General features: G+C 36.4%; 1 protein-coding gene across 1 annotated transcript in view; it reads right to left on the minus strand.

Moving 5' to 3' along the window:
- XKR4 (XK related 4) overlaps positions 1–8,367 on the minus strand; it is a 224,561-nt gene that overhangs the window by 9,867 nt on the left and 206,327 nt on the right. The gene's annotated exons all lie outside the window — the stretch shown is intronic.

Consider the following 8,367-nt stretch of genomic DNA (forward strand, 5'->3'; position numbering starts at 1 on the left):
CAAACCACACTCTGAACCGCTTCTCTAGCAATTACACATTTGAAACAAATTAACTAATTCGCAACTTTGAGCAAGTCGGAGATGGGCGTCTCTGTCAGCTCTGTGATTTAATGGGACCTGCTGTCGTTATTGTTTTCAAGAAAGAATACGAATTTTCTGATTTTGATAAATCATTAAGGAAATCTAATATAAAGCAACTAAGTCTTTCTAATTAAAATGTCAGCATCATATACATATAAAATAAATCAATAACAATGTGAGCATAAATCTGCATTTTAAAAATAAATTTATGTAACTCTTGTTACATGAAAATGTAAACTGACTGCTTTACTCTTGCTAAGGGAAAAAAAATGCCCATTTTGATATTTTAAACAGAATTTTAATAAGTATAAAATGTCAAAACTTATTTTCTTTCAGCTGGAAATTAAATTTATTTTAGAAATGTTGGAATTGTCTACTGAATTAAAATTCTGAGTAAAGATGCTCCTAAAGTAGGGGTTTATGATTAATATAGCAATACAGCCATTCTATCTCCCATACATCACAGAACTGCCTACTTACAAGGCCCTAAACTATAACATTTTGGTAAAACTTCAAAATTATTTAAAGAATTGAATATGAAATTATTTCTCATAAGATTTCAAACATTAGTTCTGTGAAAATACAAAAAAATACAAAAATACAAAAACTGTAAAACAATTATTTTTTAAAAAGACCATTTTATATTTATTTTTAATGTGTATTAGTCTTTTCTCCTCAAGGGACTTTGACTCTTGCCTGTAGGTAAATTAAAAAAAAAAGTTTGTTTGAATCTAATTTTTTAAACTAATCTGTTACTTCCATACACTACCAGAAACATACCCTACATTCCCATTTCAGAAGTGGTATAGTTCAGGATAATTATTCAAATGCTTAATACTTACACAGCATTCTGTTAGAAATGATAATAATTCTTCTTTACTAGAAGATTAATTTTTATTTACTTACGACTCATATCAACCTGCTTTGTATGGAAAGGGGATTTGCTATTGAAATGCGAAATCCCAGCCTTTCAAGTGTATTTATTATTTAAATAAAATTGCAATAAATGTATACAGAGGAAAAATGTATCAAACAATTTATACTTAAAACTGGTTTATTACCAAGCCTAATTTTACATACAGCTAATGAATGAATTCATAAGTCTCAGCATCCCAGACTGAGAGTTTATTCATAGACCATTTAAAGATAATGATGCTTCAGCTTATTCTATTTCTAAGCAGTTCCTTAACTTTGAACTAGTTATTGAAGTAAATCAAACTGACATGAAGAAAACATTTCTTTTGTCTGCTGTTAAAAGCTGTTTAATCATTTCAACAACCTTTGGTTCTGGATGTACAGCCAGGATTTTTCTACCCTGTTCAAGAATATATTACTTAACTATTATAAATTTTATGAAATTTTATTAATATAGGATGGTAAATTTAAGCTGAAATACATATTGCTATTTACTTCAGAAAACAAAGAGGTTATTTTAAAACAGAAAAATGTAGGTTATGGAAATACTACCTGATTCTGACGGAAAAAATTCTATTTAAGCAATTCACCTGGTTTAACACATCAAGATTGTGCTCAGTAAGTAGTACAGAGAGATTAATTGCTTTCAGAAAGGGTTGCATTTGCCAGTGTTTCTCCCTCAGTCACCGGCAGGGTGCTAATAATGTTGTGAGCTCCCATGAATTTAAAATATCTTTGTTTTAAAAATAATAACAAACAATCAGCAGAAATATAGAGCAAACTTAGGATTCCAAGGAGAATTTTTAACAAAACTTCATCATTTTAATCCCCACGTAGATGACAAAACACCAGCGTTACTGCTGGAATCCTCCTTCACGGAGAAAATAAGCTATCAGCAATGAAGACAGGAAGAAGACATGGTGTAAATTGCTATTTTCATTTCTGACTTGCATGTATGTTTTCTCACACTGGGCTGTCCTTCTGTGTTTGTTACCTCTGAAGACAACACTACGATCTGAAAATGTAAGTTCTTGTTTTCCTGTAGGAATGTTTTAATTATTGAAAAAACACAGTTCGTTTCCCTCCTGAAATGAAAAGTTTGGAAAGGTAGATGAATAGGATAAAGGGTAAAAGAACCTTTCAATACAAATAAGCCACTCTGAACAAAAGCTCAAAAATAGCATTATCAGCACAGGAAAAAATAATGTGAGCAAGAAATCCACATGTTTTCTTTGCAAATGTAACTTTAATGACCTCACGCACTCCCCCTGAGGTTTGTAGAGATATCATCAGTTTTGCATTAGGAAGTGTAAAATCGTTCAATAATGCACACAGAATATAATGGTAAATTCATAGGAATTTCCAGTGTTCTAATGCTAATTAATTCATAGTCATTGCTGGGACAGAAAGAAGCAAGTACAATAGTAATGTAATTCTGTTATTTAAATAGTCATTAATAGGGAATCATCCTTTGCTTTTACAGAACAAACTCAGGGATATTGGCAAACAGGAGAGAAAGGAGACAAGGGAATGTACAAAAGGAAAGAACTGTCAGTTAATGTATTATGTATCTACCCTTGTGCTATTGGCAGTGGTGTTAGGGATATAGAATTAAGATAAGGTTAAGCACTTCATAGGCTCCATCTGTTCCTCTTTATTGATGAGACTAAGCACTAAAGAATTATTAAAAGTAAATTAATAATGAAAAGAATAATGTAAAAGTGATGCAAATGGCAGTTTGCTAATAAATGTCACTATATCAATAATTCACTGGGAGTGGTCAGAGATAAAGTGAATTATTGTAGCACTGAATGGATAATTCATTAATTAGAACCTATTAATGCAGTTGCTGAGTATGTATTTGGATAAACCTCTTTATCCCTACTTCAAAAGAGGAACTAAAATAAATTCCTATTACTGTCAAACCAAAACTTTAACAAGTCAGGAAGTTAAAGTCTGCAGTCAGGAAGGCTTATTTGCCACCCAGAAGTGTACAGAAATTGGATGTGATCTGTGGAGCCACCATTCATGAGGAACAAGAACCAGCTTTGCTGCTTGCTCAGTTGCAGCCTATGTACACTTTTTGGGTGCTGCAGCAGCTTTATGGTGTATTTGACAGTCTTGTATTATGAGAGTCTTGTATTTAGAGTCTTGATCTCAGTAATTAAGATTAAATAGCCATTCCCAGTGAATATATACACAAGCAATTGTATGCTCATCCTTTACAGACTGTTGAAAGAACAGGAAAATTCTCTAAAATGGCCTTAGGAAGCATGAAACATGTTCCTGGTTCTTTCTTTTCTGAAGCTGAACCTTCAAATATTTTTCCACAGTATGTGATTTGGTCTCTAAAGTTCTGTTTGTAAAAGGAAAGAGATACAGGCTTTGCATAGGTAAAGCATCACATTACAATTTGCATCAGGCAAATGATGCTTTTGTCTGTTTCTAAAATGGACACCTGACACTCTAGCAATGAATGGGAGTGGGATTGTATGTACCCACTTTGCAGCTTAGCCCATCAACAACAGTCACAATAGTGAGAAAATAATAGATTGTATCAAGACAACTTTCTGCTAGGAACTAATTATAATCTGTTTTGAGTGAAAAATACAGTTTAACCTCTTTTATTCTGTTAAGGGTTTGTATTATTTAATTATGTTATTTGTATAAAGGAATGACAACTTTTTATTACAGATGAGTTTCAGATATTCTTAAGATAGTACACTATCTGTCTGATAAACAAAGAACAGAACTGCCTTGACTGAATTATAAGTTTAATTTTTCCCCTGGAAATTATTAATTTCTCCAAGATGTGCTTGCATTTTATAGAGTGCGGCATATCCATACTGATAATTTAAATATAAAATTTGATACACTGCAATGAGCTACACCTCCTTAGAGACAAGATAAAAAACCCACTAACATGACTTTCACAAATGAAAGCAAATATATGTAAGGGAAAAGAGAATGTATACAGAGATGAATACATTCACAAATGTAAGATTTCAGGGAAGCAAGCGAGCCCAACTAACTACAGGAAAGCCAATGAAATTCTTCTCAACAGTATTTGTGAGAAATCTGAGTGAAATATTTTGTTCATGGGGAAACCAAATAGAATTGCTCACAACACATAGGGGTTTTCTATATTACATCTCTGCATGGCAATTCACAACTTAGTTGTATCTTGCTGACACCTCTACCTTTGCATGATATCCCACAATATAATCTTTAGACTGGAGTGTAGCTGAAAAAAATACAGGTCTCATTCTCACAGTAATTTTATTTTACTCCTAATTTGTACTTGAGATAGTAAAGGCATATTCAACTCCATAAATCGCTTTTTTCTAATCACATCAGTCCATAAATCCTATATAGCATAAGTACAGAACAGCTTGAGTCAGCTGGAAAGCATATAAATGGATGAACTGATCACAGAAAATGCTCCTTAACATTCAACCTGATTTCAGAAATCAAACTACTGCCAACTGTGTCTGTCTCTGCTTCATCCTTCCTTTTAAACTTGTGCTCATCTCACCGTGTCTTGGAGTAAACTTATCTAAAAGCGGGAATACCAAATGCAGAAGGACATCTGGGCATGACAACATTTTCTGGGTTCTGGGACTATGAAACATTACTTTAAGAAAGCCTATTTTATGAGTTTCCTACTCAGCTGGAGAGGTGCTGATAGATGCATCCAAGCTTCCAGGTGCTTCTCTGAACCAAAGCCAAGGTTCTCTAATATTTGAATCTTAGTCCTGTAGGAAATAGCTTATCATGACTGCATCCCTCCAGCTTCAGAAAATGTCTTGCTGTATTTACACAGCTTTTGCTATGTTGCTCTGCTAGAGATTCACATGGAGGCAGGCTTGCAAGCAGCTTGACAATTGTCTATGGGTTTCTGCACTAATTCTTTTATTCCCATACACAGTACAGCAATGTATGGCATGTTGTACATACTGTGCTTCCATACATGGTTTAGTACACAGGACGCTTTGCATGCTTTAAGGTCAGCTTTTGATGACTTCAAGGACCATAATGTCCAGGTCATCAGTATGTGTTTCATGCTCATGAGTTTCACTCCCCAACCAATACTGTGAGATGAAACCTAAAGATGAATCTTACCTTTTTTATGCTTTCCTATCATCTAAAGGGATAACAATATAAACTCTCCCCCTCACCTGGGTTATTCCCTCATAAGCTTGTTGCCAAGATAATCCTATTACTTTCCCATGTCAGCAAGTTTGTCATATATTAGCTGCCCTAAATCAAGATCAAAAGCATTCTGTTCAACTGAAATAAGCTGCCTGAGGTCAGAAAAGGACTTTGTTCTTCTTTTTTAAGTGGAGGTAGATCTGATTCTGTCTAGATAGAAATGCCACCCTACTGTAACATTCCATTTCTCTAGTTTTACACTCAGACTGTTTGCTACCCACAAACATGGGACTGTCAGTGTCTGAGGATGAGTCTCCAGTAGTTCACATTTCCAGTTTTTGCCACAGGCTGCATTCACAGACAGGGATTTTCAGGGCAGCATAGACGGTTTCATCAGCTTGCCAACATTCAGCTCAGCTTTCTCCCACAATGTACCGAGGCAGGGTAACAGCATAAGGGGTGACAGGAACTCTTCCTTGTTGAAATTCAAGTCAGTATTATGCCTGATATTACTTCTCCTATGTGTTATGTAATTATCATAGAACATGCTAGCATATATAGGAATAGCTGCTTTCTATAGATAGTTCTGGTGAGACAGCTTCCAGCTGTTTCTTTCATTTGGCTCATGACAACAACTTACCATTGCCTCGGAACTCTAGAAACATTCTATATATTAATGTTACTTTCAACCTTACTTATTTTACCTACTCCTATTTTTTTTACCAGCAGTGGTTTGGACTCTGCATAGAAAACCCAGGTCAACTGGCAAGAGTTTTGCTTACTGCATGTATCTTGAGCAGATTCTTAGGGTCTTTACAAGACACCTGTCTAATGATTTATCTCTTGCTGCACTCAAGGTAATATTCATCTTAGCAAATCTAACTGTTAGACATAATGTTGAGAAGCTTCTGCAGAGCAGCAATCCTGGTCATAGCTTTAAATACATGAATGATAGTCATAATTTTATTTCAAGATAACATCAAGAACAGTTCCCCTTTGCCTTGCCCCTAGTTCCAAACTAATTCTTTTACCCAAACTTTGGTGTATTTCAGGAGTTCTCTTACAAACTATGAATCAAATCAACACAGATAAAGAGAGTCAACTTGCCATGCAGGGACAACAAGAACCATGAAATCATTTTGCCTGTTAGGAATCCAAACTTAGACTTCCGTACTTTCACAGCTAGACTCGTCTGTTAGGCAATTTGGTAACTTCTATTCCAGTGAAGGATGTGCAGCACAAACATACCCACTGACTCCAGGCTCATTTCCATGATTTCTACATTTCTTCTTAGTCTTTCAATGCCTTGAGGTTGCTGCAAGTAGCTTACAGAAATCAAGGGATTATCTGGAGAATGCAGCAACCCCAAGAAGAACAAAACCCCTGCCATTAGCTCTTGAGAAGAAACATCATGACAACATAATGCTAAGCTAAATATAGGGCACCATCTATGGGAGAAGGCTCCACCTGCACTGCTCTGTCCAATGTACTGCGTATATGGACACCTTCCATGAAGTCAGTACCAGCTGCAGTAGCACTTGTCCCTGCCACCCAACAGGGGAAAGAGAAAAATATATAGTTTACTATATTATACTATATTTTATACCTGTAAAAATCCTTTTAAAACATAAGTTTTGAGGAAATGCCTTTCTGTTGATCCACATTTTTGTGATTCTGCCTATACTCTTCTGTTGAACTTTGCTTAGGCAGCTTCTGAACAAATTTTATCCTGGTATATTTGAGTGATTTGTAGGAACCAGGCACACAGATTTCCATTTTATGGCCACTAATAAGATCAACTGGAACTGTTTTATTGGCAATGCTTTGGAAAAATATTCAAGTGAAAAACCCACAAAAGATGTACACAGTAAATTCCATTTAGACGATTTTAGTCTTCTATGAAAACATTTATTTTTTTTTTAGGAATATGCAACTTTTTTAAAAAAAATACACTGTAATTAGCCTACAAGAGTGTTTAAGCATGAATAGGGAGAAAATTAGTATTAATATTTGTTTTTTTCGTAAAGTCATTGTATCACCTGTCCAAAGGTTTGTATGCTATCCCTCCCAGCTTGCAGGGCAGGGGCCTGCCAGACCCTAGTGGCTGTCTTGGGGCTGCTGCAGGTGTGGGCTCAACCCACACATCAAAATATGGTAAGAAATTAAAACTTCAGAATACAAAAACTCTCAAAGCAACAATACAAAACTAGAACTGAAATGGTACAAAATTTGGAAATAAATCTGTTGAAGTAAAAACATGGTGGTGCTAGAAATAGTATTGGTTTCCTAATCAATTCTCCATAAAACTGTTTTCTAATGTACTGGGTGTCTATGCTCAAGTGCTGGCATGGGGACACAGGGGGTGGCCTCATGAGGAGAGGCCAGGGACCTGCATCATGCCAGACACAGATGGTTCCAACCAGTTTCCAGCCAGCTCCAAAGTGAGACACCACAGGACACAGCCGAAACCGTCAGCCAAGATGGCAGCACCTCTGGAAAAAATATTTAAGGAAGAGCAAAAAATCCTGGTAGGCAGATGAGAGGGGAAAGAAGGACATGAGAACAGCAGTATAAACATTAGGGTGAGAGAATAAGGAAAGGGAGGAGGTGCTCCAAGCCCCTGTGGGACAGAACCATGGTGGGGCAGGTAATTTCTCACCACTTGTGAAGGACCATGGATAAAGAAAGAGTGGCCCCTGGAGAGCCCACACTGGAGCAGGTTTGTCTTGAAGGAACTATATCTTGTAGGAGGGATCATGCTGGAGCAGAGGAAAAGTGTGAGGAGAAAGGAGCAGGAGAGATAAACTGTTACTGACTGATTGCAACCCCCCCATTGCCCATCACCCTTTGCCACATGGGATGGGGAGGCAGAAGGGTCAGGGATGAAGGAGTGAAGCTGATGTTGGTAAAAGTGGGATATAGGGCAAAAAACTTGTTTTATTTTGTACCTCTGTTTCTCACTATCCATATCTGTTTTCACTGGCAATATATTAAATAAGTTTTCCACAAGTTGAGTCTGTTTTGCCTGTGATGTTAACTGCTAAGGGATCTCCCTTTACTGCAACCCACAGGGATTTTTATCCTGTTTTCTCACCCGTCCCTGTTGAGCAAGGGGAGTAAACGAGCAGTTGGGTGGGTGTCTGAGTGCAATCCAAGGTCAACACATCACATCTAATCACCTCATGCCAATATATTTTTGCATGCACAAACCATGCATAA

Source organism: Pseudopipra pipra, chromosome 1 (assembly GCF_036250125.1).
Source record: "Pseudopipra pipra isolate bDixPip1 chromosome 1, bDixPip1.hap1, whole genome shotgun sequence".
In the NCBI taxonomy this organism is placed as follows: Eukaryota; Metazoa; Chordata; class Aves; order Passeriformes; family Pipridae; genus Pseudopipra; species Pseudopipra pipra.